The sequence below is a fragment of the Caretta caretta genome, chromosome 2 (assembly GCF_965140235.1).
Source record: "Caretta caretta isolate rCarCar2 chromosome 2, rCarCar1.hap1, whole genome shotgun sequence".
In the NCBI taxonomy this organism is placed as follows: Eukaryota; Metazoa; Chordata; order Testudines; family Cheloniidae; genus Caretta; species Caretta caretta.
The window spans coordinates 268,915,127-268,927,753 of NC_134207.1; the positions used below are offsets into that span (position 1 = coordinate 268,915,127).

Consider the following 12,627-nt stretch of genomic DNA (forward strand, 5'->3'; position numbering starts at 1 on the left):
GATTCAAAACATAGAGAATCCCTCTAGGCAAAATCTTCAGTTACAAAAAGACACAAAAACAGGAATATCCATTCCATTCAGCACAGCTTATTTTCTCAGCCATTAAAAGAAATCAGAATCTAACGCATCTCTATCTAGATTACTTACTAAGTTCTAAGACTCCATTCCTGTTCTGTCCCCGGCAAAAGCATCACACAGACTGAGAGAGAGACTTTGTTTCTCCCTCCCTGCAGCTTTTGAAAGTATCTTGTCTCCTCATTGGTCATTTTGGTCAAGTGCCAGTGAGGTTATCCTAGCTTCTTAACCCTTTAGAGGTAAAGGGTTTTTCCTCTGGCCAGGAGGGATTTTAAAGGGGTTTACCCTTCCCTTTATATTTATGACATGCCTCCCAAATCACAGATAGGGTGAAACGCTGGCTGGGATTTCTTTCTGGAGCTCTAGGAAAAAACAGAGTTAATAAGACAGATGCACCTCTGTCATAAATATAAAGGGAAGGGTAAACCCCTTTAAAATCCCTCCTGGCCAGAGGAAATATCGTCTCACCTGTAAAGGGTTAAGAAGCTAAAGGTAACCTCGCTGGCACCTGAACAAAATGACCAATGAGGAGACAAGATACTTTCAAAAGCTGCGGGGGGGGGGAGAAAAAACAAAGGGTTTGTGTTTGTCTGTATGCTGTTTTTGCCGGGGATAGAACAGGAATGGAGTCTTAGAACTTTTAGTAAGTAATCTAGCTAGGTATGTGTTAGATTATGATTTCTTTAAATGGCTGAGAAAAGAACTGTGCTGAATAGAATGACTATTCCTGTCTGTGTGTCTTTTTTGTAACTTAAGGTTTTGCCTAGAGGGATTCTCTATGTTTTGAATCTAATTACCCTGTAAGGTATCTACCATCCTGATTTTACAGAGGTGATTCCTTTACTTCTATTAAAAGACTTCTTGTAAGAAAACTGAATGCTTTTTCGTTGTTCCGAGATCCAAGGGTTTGGGTCTGTGGTCACCTATGCAAATTGGTGAGGATTTTTATCAAACCTTCCCCAGGAAGTGGGGTGCGAGTGTTGGGAGGATTTTGGGGGGAAAGACGTGTCCAAACTATGTTTTCCAGTAAACCCACTTAAAGTTTGGTGGTGGCAGTGGAAATTCCAAGGGCAAAGGGTAAAATTAATTTGTACCTTGGGGAAGTTTTAACCTAAGCTGGTAAAAGTAAGCTTAGGAGGTTTTCATGCAGGTCCCCACATCTGTACCGTAGAGTTCAGAGTGGGGAAGGAACCTTGACATGGTGACAGAGTGGTGGGATTAACCTGAAATCATTTTGAGATCAATTTGAGATTTTTTGAACTAGAAATACAGATTTTAAAAAGGAATTTTTTTTTCCTTTGGGGCTGCTGGAAAAGAGGTCGAACTGAAAGCAGCTAGTTTTTTCTCTGCTTTGGGGCCAGAGCAGAGACAAAAGGAGATTATCTTTGTGAATTGCAGGTTTTCTTTGCCTGGAGGCAGAATAATTAACTCCTGCAGGGAAATTCACAGTCTTCGCAAACCAGAGGTGTTTCTTTTTCCCTAAAAGTAAATGGGGGGGGGGTGGGAGGTGTTCTACCGATTTTCCTGGAGACAAAAGTGGCAGGGTTGTTTTTTTTTAGGATTTTGATTTTTTTTTTACAAGGAGCACAGGTTTGAAAGGATTTTTTTTCCTTTGGGCTGCTGGTAAGCAGGTTTCCAAGTAGTTGGAGGTATTTTGCTTTGATTTGGGGCCAGAGCAGAGACAAAGGGAATTGTCTTTTTCTATAGGCTGACAATCACTATCAGAGAATAGGTATCCTATTCCAGCACAGCAAAATTTTACAGCCAAGTTTTGTTTGTTTATTTCTAAACCTCGGGTGTAAAGTTAGTTAAAAACAGAGAGGTTAGCATGACAGAATCCACAACTCAACAAGAGCTGGAATTAGCCAGATTTCAGGCTGAGGAAAAACAAAAGGAACATGAAAGACAGCTAGAACTCAAGCGGCTGGAGAAGGAGGTACAGGAGGCTGCCCACAGGAGGGAAATGGAGGCAAGGGCCAAAGAACTGGAGGAGAAGGAAAAAGGGAGGAAACATGTGGAGGAGATGGAGAAGATAAAGGCTCAGCAGAATATACCAACAAACCCTAGCAATCCTTCTCCAGGTACCACTTCCCATCCCAGAAAGTTCCGCACCTACAAGGCAGGCAATGATAAGGAGGCCTTCTTAGAAAACTTCGAAAGGGCCTGCGTTGGGTACAACATCTCTACTGACCAATACATGGTAGAGCTGAGGCCACAGCTCAGTGGACCCTTAGTTGAGGTGGCGGCTGAAATGCCTAAAGAACACATGAACCAGTATGAACTGTTTAAATCCAAGGCGAGAGTCAGAATGGGGATAACACCTGAGCATTCTCGTCGGAGGTTCAGAGCCCTAAGGTGGAAACCAGACATGTCATTTACCCGACATGCCTACCACATTGTGAAACATTGGAATGCCTGGATATCAGGAGCAAGTGTTGAATCTCCAGTAAATTTGCCCTTCCTAATGCAAATGGAACAATTCTTAGAGGGTGTTCCTGAGGAAATAGAGAGATACATCCTAGATGGGAAGCCCAAAACTGTAATTGAGGCAGGAGAGATTGGAGCCAGATGGGTGGAGGTGGCAGAGAAGAAGAAAACTGGTCGCAGTGGGAGCGGAGACCAGAAGGGACAACCCCAGACCACACCCTATTACCGGGGGCCGCCCAAGGCCCCACCTACCTCCCAAAGAACCCTCCAGACACCTTATCGTCCCACCACCCCATTCTCCAGCAACCCACCTCGCCCCAGTGACCCGTCAGCTGGACGATGTTTTAAATGTAACGAGCTGGGGCATGTAAAGGCCAACTGCCCCAAGAACCCCAACAGATTACAGTTCATTGCTCCGGAATCACACCAGAGGTCCGCAGGCCCAGATACCTCTCAAATACCCTTGGAGCGGAGGGAAACTGTGAGTGTGGGCGGGAAGAAGGTTACGGCATGGAGGTCTCCAAGTGTCAACTATCCATGCTTCCTTAGTGGACCCCAATTTAATCAACCCAGAGATCCCAGTGACGATTCAACCTTTCAAGTCCAACTCTTTCAATTTGCCTACAGCCAAGTTGCCTGTCCAGTACAAGGACTGGTCAGGAACGTGGACTTTTGCAGTCTATGATGATTATCCCATCCCCATGCTGTTGGGGGAAGACTTGGCCAATCATGTGAAGCGGGCCAAGAGGGTGGGAATGGTCACCCACAGCCAGGCTAAACAAGCCGTGAGGCCTACCTCTGTTCCGGAAACTTCTATCAGGACCTGGTCAGAGGTGATGGACCCAGACCTCAGGCCAATGTCTGCAACAGCAGTAGTGGATCCAGTCCCAGAGACCCAGACGGAACCAGTCCCAGAACCAGCGGAACAACCAGCACCAGACCCATTGCCAGCACTGAATCCAGTACTTGCAACCTCAACACCAGAGGGCCCCACCGAACCTGAACCGGCAGCAGCCCATAACCCTACACAAGAGGCTGAGCCAGAGCCTGAACCCCAACAGAGTGTCCCAGCAGAGAGCGTTTCACAGTCAACAGAAACAGCCCTATCCCCTACATCGCTTCCAGAGGGACCAAGCATAGGTCCACAATCCAATGAGGAACTGATGTCTCCAGCATCAAGGGAACAGTTCCAGACCAAACAGGAAGCAGATGAAAGCCTCCAGAGAGCTTGGATGGCGGCACGGAGCAACCCACCGCCTCTCAGCTCTTGTAATCGATCCAGGTTTGTTGTAGAAAGAGGACTTTTATACAAGGAAACTCTTTCTGGTGGACACCAGGAAGACTGGCATCCTCAGAGACAGTTGGTAGTTCCAACTAAATACCGGGCCAAGCTCCTGAGCTTAGCCCATGATCATCCTAGTGGCCATGCTGGGGTGAACAGGACCAAAGACCGTTTTGGGGGGTCATTCCACTGGGAGGGAATAGGCAAGGATGTTTCTACCTATGTCCGGTCTTGTGAAGTATGCCAAAGAGTGGGAAAACCCCAAGACCAGGTCAAAGCCCCACTCCAGCCACTCCCCATCATTGAAGTTCCATTTCAGCGAGTAGCTGTGGATATTCTGGGTCCTTTTCCGAAAAAGACACCCAGAGGAAAGCAGTACATACTGACTTTCATGGATTTTGCCACCCGATGGCTGGAAGCAGTAGCTCTAAGCAACCCCAGGGCTAAAAGTGTGTGCCAGGCACTAGCAGACATTTTTGCCAGGGTAGGTTGGCCCTCCGACATCCTCACAGATGCAGGGACTAATTTCCTGGCAGGAACTATGGAAACACCAGTTATTGTGTTTATTTAAAATCAGCCCTGGACAAGACCATCACTTTCAACTCTTTTCCCCCTCTTACAAATTGCAATCTCTGCCCTGGCAAACCCCAGACTTGGCTGACCCCCTACATTGGCTTCCCCTGCTGCTGTTGCCGTGCTGCTGAGCATTGATGGCTGTCGTACAATCGTGCAGATTTCTTCCACTACAAATTCACTCGCTTACCAGAGAGTCATAGATTTGAAGGCCAGAGGGGCTCATTAGATGATCTAGTCTGAGCTCCTGTATATCACATACCTGCAACACCCACTCAACATTCACACACTAAACTCAACAACCAAAACTGAAGCAAGGTATTTCAGCCCACAGGAGACTAAACTATTACGTGCCACAGGCAGAGAATAGGAGGGACCAAAGTGCACCAGTGCCCAAAGCCCCTCCAGTGGCAGGCAAATGATTCAGTAAGATGTACCCAGATAACTGGGGCAAGCGAACTGCCCTCACATGCTGCAGAGGAAGGCAAAAAACACCCAGGGTCACTGCCAGTCTAACTGGTGGGAAATTCTATCCCAACCCCACATATGGTGACCAGTTAGACCCCGAGCATGTGAGCAAAAATCAGGCAGCCAAGCACTAGAGAGAGAGAATGCTCGATGCCACCTCAGAGCTCTGGCCCACCCTGTCTAATGTCACATCTCCAGCCACGGCCATCCCTGTTGCTTCAAAAAGAAGGAGATTTTTAAAAATCGCAGAATACATTATGGGGAATCCCTTCCTGACCACAGCTGGTGGCTTGCTGAAGCCCAAACCATGAGGAACCATTAGGAATATAAGACTTAAACCAGCAGTGAGCCCCAGGACTACTGAGCCCTGCCCCCATCACAAGCAATCCCATCATACAATCCCACTCATACATTTGTCCCAATCTCTCTTAAAACTAATTCATTTGTTTACCCCATGTAGCAAGGGGGCATGGCCTTCCTTACAAGCCTTCTGGTGGGCGGAGCCAGGAGGACCACGCCCGGCACTCTGGAAGCAGAGGGGCAGGACAGGAAGTATGAAATGCCAGCCCAGCAGCTCAGTTGGAAGGGAGCTGCCAAGTGCGACATACGTGTCTTCCCTGCTGCTGGAGTGGGATGCCAAACAGAACCGCAGCTGCCCAGAGGGCCTGCACGATCTTCCAGAGAGCCCTGTCGCTCCCGATGCTGAGGAGCTGCTACCGCTGTCCTTGGCGGTATATCCCGGGGAGACTGAGGATGACCCTGGATGAGGTTTGCCCAGGGGGAGAGTAGGAAGCAGCCCAGGGAAACCAGGCAACAGTTGGGTTGAGAGCTGACCTGATACAAGGTCAGCGTATTGTGCAGTGGCAGATCACTCCACTACTGTTAGGGCTCTGGTCTGGGATGTGATGGAATTGGGAGGGCCCACATCCCCCCTGCCACCCCACCCCTGAGGTGGCAGTACTCCCCTTCTTTAGGCCAAGAGGCCTGCATTCCTTGGAAACCCGTGCCTGAGCCCCACAGACTGTGCTCGGCTCTCACTCCTGCCGGAGACCCACAGACTATGCTTGGCTCTCACTCCTGCCTGACTGCAGGCCAAGGCCCTGACTGCTGCCCCACCCTGCTTAAAGGTTGGGTGAGTGAAGTGCTACAGCTCTTCCTGGTTGCCAGGCTATTTATGGCCCTGCCCCACTTGAAGGCTGGGGCCCACTGCAAGGTGCTAATTCCCCCTTTTCCCTTGGTTTGGAGAATACTCTAACAAGCCAAACTGAGAGCAGGTGTGACCTCCCCCAGAGGCGGACGGGGAGGGATGGCCATGCCAGCTTATACTCCACAACTCTCATTGGGAGGCTGTTCAAGAACCTCACTCCTCTGTTGGTTAGAAACAGTCTTCTAATTTCCAACCTGAATATACTCATGGCCATATAAATAAAAGGAAACCAAGGAAAGAAGAAGTGGGAATGCTAAACCCTGAGGATGGGATGGAGACTAAAGATACTCTGGGCATGGCCCAACTCCCAAACGAATACTTTGCCTCAGTTTTAAATAAGGGTAACGAGGAACCTAAGGGTAGTGGCAGAATGGCTAATGGAAATGAGGATAGGGAAGTAGAAATTACCACATCTGAAGTGGGAGTCAAACTTATACAGCTAAACAATACTAAATCAGGGGGCCCAGATCATCTCCATCCAAGAATATTAAAGAAACTGGCACATGAAATTGCAAGCCCAATAGCAAGGATTTTTAATGAATCTGTAAACTCAGGGGGTCGTACCCTAAGATTGGAGAATTGCTAGTATAGTACCTATTTTTGAAAAAGGGGGAAAAAGGTGATCAGGGAAACTATAGGTCTTTTAGTTTGACCTCAGTGGGACACAAGGTCTTAGAACAAATTTTGAAAGAGAAAGTAGTTAAGGACATAGAAGGAAATGGTAGTTGGGATAAAATACAACATGGTTTACAAATGGCAGATCTTGCCTAACCAACCTGATCTCTCTCTTTGAGAAGATAACTGATTTTTTTTAGATAAAGGAAATGCAGTAGAGCTCATATGCCTGGATTTCAGTAATGCATTGGGTACAGTTCCACATGGGAAATCATTAGTTAAATTGGAGAAGATGGGGATTAATATGAGAATTGAAAGGTGGATAAATAACTAGTGGGATGCTGTATGATTGAAATATGGCCATTTATATAAATAATATTGCCCCGTTAGACAATTGCAACAAAACTTGTACAAAATATATCATGTAAGATGTCAGTGGAAAAATTATGATTCCATAATTTAATGTTTAAATCCACGTATCATCAATAAAAGAAAAGGAGTACTTGTGGCACCTTAGAGACTAACCAATTTATTTGAGCATGAGCTTTCGTGAGCTACAGCTCACTTCATCGGATGCATACCGTGGAAACTGCAGCAGACTTTATTTATACACAGAGAATATGAAAAATTACCTCCTCCCACCCCACTGTCCTGCTGGTAATAGCTTATCTAAAGTGATCATCAGGTGGGCCATTTCCAGCACAAATCCAGGTTTTCTCACCCTCCACCCCCCCACACAAATTCACTCTCCTGCTGGTGATAGCCATTACCAGCTATTACCAGCAGGACAGTGGGGTGGGAGGAGGTATTTTTTCATATTCTCTGTGTATAAATAAAGTCTGCTGCAGTTTCCACGGTATGCATCCGATGAAGTGAGCTGTAGCTCACGAAAGCTCATGCTCAAATAAATTGGTTAGTCTCTAAGGTGCCACAAGTACTCCTTTTCTTTTTGCGAATACAGACTAACACGGCTGTTACTCTGAAATGTATCATCAATGTATCTGAAGTTATGAATATCTGTGTCTCAATATCTGTATTTGTTCCTGAGGTAACACCCAACAGGTAATATCTACATCAAAGCCAGACAGCTTTGTGTTGATGGCCCATCAAAGGCAATTAACTCTCACAATTGGCCATAGAAGAAACTCATTCTGCCCAGATGGCTTTTCCTGCAGATATCTTAGCCTCCAAGTGGCCAATGGCTGCCCCTGTGAGTCAGCAATCCATGTAAGGGCAGGTGAATTGCTCACGTGACTCTGGACTCCATCTTGTGCCCGTAATTTTCCATAAACTGTGCTGTGAGCTTTGTTTTGCAACAGTAAAATTCCAAGCACATGGCAGAGGGTATAAAAGACCCTTGAATCATATCCATGTTGTCTCTTTCCTGCTCTGATTCTCTGGACTGTGGATTTACAACTAAAAGGAGCACACTGAACTTTGGAAGCTACCAGAGACTTTACAAGTCAGTTTATTCCATCACTGCTTCAAACTTGATACAAGAAATTTGCAATGATTTCTGTATATTATCTATTAACCATTTTAACTCTCTTCTCTTCTTTATAAATAAATGTTTAGCTTTTAGCTACTAAAGGATTGGCAACAGCATGTGTCAGGGTTCCCTCCCCACTCAGAACTCCAGATGTGGGGACCCGCATGAAAGCCCCCTAAGCTTATTTCTACCAGTTTAGGTTGAAAACTTCCCCAAGGCACAAAACCTTTGTCCTTGGACAGTACACTGCCACCACCAAGTGATTTAACAAAGAAACAGGGAAAGGACCACGTGGAGTTCCTTTTCCCCAAAAATATCCCCCCAAGCCCTTACACCCCCTTTCCTGGGGAGGCTTGAGAATAATATCCTCACCAGTTGGTTACAAGTGATCAAAGACCCAAAACCCTGGGTCTTAGGAAAATGGAAAAATCAGTCAGGTTCTTAAGAGAAGGATTTTATTAAAAAAAGGTAAAAATCATCTCTGTAAAATCAGGATGGAAAATAACTTTACAGGGTAATCAGATTCAAAACACAGAGGATTCCCCTCTAGGCAAAACTTTAAAGTTACAGAAAACAGGAATAAACCTCCCTCTTAGCACAGGGAAAATTCAGAAGCAAAAACAAAAGATAACCTAATACGCCTTGCCTGGCTTACTTAAACTTTTTGCAATATTGGAGACTTGGTTTAGGATGGTTTGGAGGAGATGGATTTCTGTCTGGCCCCTCTCAGTCCCAAGACAGAACACACACGCAAAAAACAAAGAGCACACACAAAAACCTTCCCCCCGCCAAGATTTGAAAGTATCTTCTTTCCCCATTGGTCCTTTTAGTCAGTTGCCAACCAGGTTATCTGAGCTTCTTAACACCTTCTAGGCTACCCTTAGCTGCATGGTTATGACAGCACGATTATTGAGTAAAATCTGAGTTACATATTGACCTGGCTATGTGGCTGAACTCTTGAGATCAGAAAGACCCTTTGTTTGATGAAATTGGTTTTCAGTAACCACTCATCATAATGCCTAGTGTCTGGGTGATGAAATAAGGGCTGGAATGCCTAAGGAGACTGCATTTTTGACTTCTTGTTAACCAGTGTGGTGAGATCAGGGCTGGCTCTAGTATTTTTTTGCTGCCCTAAGAAAAACATTTTTGTTGGCCCTCCCCCCCCTTTTTTTTGCATCCCCCCACTCCCGGCCCCTCCCCAACTCCACCCCTTCCAACCTCTTCCCGAAATCCCTGGCCTCGCCTCCTCCCCCGGGCATACCGCATTTTCCCTCCTACCCTTCCCTCCCTCCCAGGCACGGCAAGCCTGGGAGGGAGGGGGGAGAAGCGGAGCAGCGGTGCGCTTGGGGAAGGAGGTGGCGGTGGAGTGGAGGTGAGCTGAGGTGGGGAGCGGTTCCTCTGCACGCCCCCCCCCCCGGGTTACTTCCTGCGGCCCACCCCGTGCCCTCCCCCAGCTCACCTCCACTCTGCCTGCTCCCCTGAGCGTGCTGCTGTGCCGCTTCTCTCCGCTCCCTCCCAGGCTTGCCGCCAAACAGCTGTTTCACATGGCAAGCCAGCGGGGGCGGCGGGAGAAGCGGAGCGGCGGTGGCGCACTCAGGGGAGGAGATGGAGTGGAGGCGAGCTGGGGCGGGTGGGGCGCAGGGACCTGCTGGTGGGCGCATAGGCACCCATGGAGTCGGCACCTATGATGGCCGGCGCTGGAAGGCTGCCCCTGTAAAAGTGCCGCCCCAAGCATGTGCTTGCTTTGCTGGTGCCTAGAGCCGGCCCTGGGTGAGATAGAAGTTTACTTTTCTTGCTGGCTTGTTGTAATCTAATGATAGATTAACCACCAGTCTGGGGTGAGTCTGCCCTATTTCTCAGCAGTTTGTCCTGAATCTGATATTCTCATCTGTGACCCACTGAGGCATGGTGACAACTGATTAAAGGGGAGGCTACAAGGGGCCATGCTGAAAAGTAAACTGTCAGGCTGGAGTGAGGTTATTAGTCGAGTTCCACAGGGATCAGTCTTGGGTCCGATCTTATTTAATATAATGACCTTGGCACAAAAAGTGGGAGTGTGCTAGTAAAATTTGTGGATGACACAAATTTGGGAGGTATTGCCAATACAAAGGAGGAGCAGAATATCCTACAATAATCTCTGGATGGGGCACTAGATGGGGAGGGCTCTGAGTTACTCCAGAGAATTCTTTCCCAGGTATCTGGCTGGAGGGTCTTGCTAAAATGCTTAGGGACTAACTGACCGCCATATTCGCGGTTGGGAAGAAATTTTCATCCAGTTCAGATTGGCAGAGACCCTGGAGGTATTTCTCCTTCCTCTGAAGCCTGGGTCAATTGCAGATTTAAATTAATGTAAATGGTGGATTCTATGTAACTTGAAGTCTTTAAATCGTGATTTGAGGACTTCAGTAACTCAGAGGTTATGCGTCTATTACAGGAAAGTGGGGGGCGATGTTCTGTGGTTTGTGATGTGCAAGAGGTCAGACTAGATGATCATGATGGTCTCTTCTGGACTTAGTCTATGAGTCTATCCCCATTTGTTCTCGTGTCAACATTGTCCTTTAGCTTAAATAGCTCTTAACCCACCCGGATGTTTACCCCTCTAATGTATTTATAGAGAGTAGACAGATCTCCTCTCAGCCTTTTTTGCTAGGCTAAACAAGCCAAGCTCTTCCAGTCTCCTCTCCTAAGACAGGCCCTCCATTATTCTGATCAGCCTAGTAGCTGTTCCCTACACATCAATTCATTCTTCATCCAGCTTGAATTCATCCTTCTTGAACATGGGTGACCAGAATTGTACACAGTATTCTGATAAGGTTTTACAAAAGCCTTGTACAATGGCATTGATACTTCTCTATCTCCATAGGAAATACCTCACCTGATACATCCTAGGATCGCATTTGCCTTTTTTTGCAGCTGCATCACATTGGTGGCTTGTAGTCCTCCTGTGATTGACCTATGGTCCCAGGTCTCTCTCCTCTTCTGTCACTTCCAACTGATAATCCCCCCAGCATGTAGCAGAAGTACTTACTATTAGACCCAAAGTGCATGACCTTGCACAGTGGTTCTCCAACTAGGGCTGCTGCTTGTTCAGGGAAAGCCCCAGGCCAATGGGGGCTGCAGGAAGGGTGGCCAGCACATCCCTCAGCCCGCGCACTTCCTGCAGCCCACATTGGCCTGGAGCGGCGAACCGCGGCCAGTGAGAGCTGCAATTGGCTGAACCTGCGGATGCGGTAGGTAAACAAACTGGCCCAGCGTGCCAGGGCTTTCCCTGAACAAGCAGTGGCCCTAGTTTGAGAACCACTGACCTTGCACTTTGTATTATTGAATTCCATCCCATTTCTGTCACTCCAGTCTTCCAGGTCATCCAGATCTTCCTATATAATGTTCTGATCCTCCTCTGTATTGATGATGTCTCCCAATTTTGTATCGGCAGCAACTTTCATTAGCACACTCCTGTGCCAAGGTTATTAATAAAATATTTAATATGATTCGTGACAAGACCGACCCTTGAGAAACTCCACTAGTAACCTCCCTCTAGTCCAATAATTCACCTTTCAGCACAACCCATTGTCTTCTCCCCTTTAGCCACTTCCTTCTCCTCCTGAGAATTCTTGTACTGATTCCCATCTTCTCTAATTCCACTAATCATTTCTCAAGTGGTCCTGTATCAAATGCTTTATTGAAGTCCAAGTATAGATCTACTGCATTTCCCTCATATAAAAATAAGTTATTTTCTCAAAGAAGGTGTCATGAATATAAAGGGAAGGGTAAACACCTTTAAAATCCCTCCTGGCCAGAGGAAAAATCCTTTCACCTGTAAAGGGTTAAGAAGCTAGGATAACCTCGCTGGCACCTGACCAAAATACTTTAAAAGGAGACAAGATACTTTAAAAGCTGGAGGGGGGAGAAACAAAGGCTCTCTCTGTCTGCGTGATGCTTTTGCTGGGAACAGAAAGGAATGGAGTCTTAGGACTTATAGAATCATAGAATCATAGAATATCAGGGTTGGAAGGGACCCCTGAAGGTCATCTAGTCCAACCCCCCGCTCGAAGCAGGACCAATTCCCAGTTAAATCATCCCAGCCAGGGCTTTGTCAAGCCTGACCTTAAAAACCTCTAAGGAAGGAGATTCTACCACCTCCCTAGGTAACGCATTCCAGTGTTTCACCACCCTCTTAGTGAAAAAGTTTTTCCTAATATCCAATCTAAACCTCCCCCACTTACTTAGATTACTTACTTAGTAAGTAATTATTATTACTTAGTAAGTAATCTAGCTAGATATGCGTTAGATTCTGTTTGTTTAAATGGCTGAGAAAATAAGCTGTGCTGAATGGAATGGATATTTCTGTTTTTGAGTCTTTTTGTAACTTAAGGTTTTGCCTAGAGGCATTCTCTATGTTTTGAATCTAATTACCTTGTAAGGTATTTACCATCCTGATTTTAGAGAGGTGATTCTTTTACTTTTTCTTCTATTAAAATTCTTCTTTTAAGA

General features: G+C 46.5%; 1 protein-coding gene across 1 annotated transcript in view; it reads right to left on the reverse strand.

Annotated features, from left to right (window-relative positions):
- LOC125633020 (uncharacterized) overlaps window positions 1–12,627 on the reverse strand; it is a 70,103-nt gene that overhangs the window by 20,942 nt on the left and 36,534 nt on the right. The window lies entirely within an intron of this gene.